Genomic DNA, 241 nt, shown 5'->3' with positions numbered 1-241 from the left:
CTGCATGAGCATCTAATTTGCAAGGAGACACCAATCGAGGAACTGTGCACTTCGTTGTCACCTCTAGCGACCCATGTGTCGTCCGTTGGCTTTCAATTGCATTATCAAAAGAACGAAGAAAAATGACTAGATCGTGCCAAAAATATGCATAAACATTAAAAAAAACATTAATACTCTCCGACCTGGATGTTGTTTTCATTAGACCGGACATATGATAATCCTTATAATAAGCCGGAATCCA

Source organism: Cynara cardunculus, assembly GCF_001531365.2.
Source record: "Cynara cardunculus var. scolymus isolate 2C chromosome LG 5, CcrdV1, whole genome shotgun sequence".
Taxonomy (NCBI): Eukaryota; Viridiplantae; Streptophyta; class Magnoliopsida; order Asterales; family Asteraceae; genus Cynara; species Cynara cardunculus.
The sequence above is the reverse complement of the archived record's forward strand: the minus strand, read 5'-3'. Positions refer to the sequence as shown.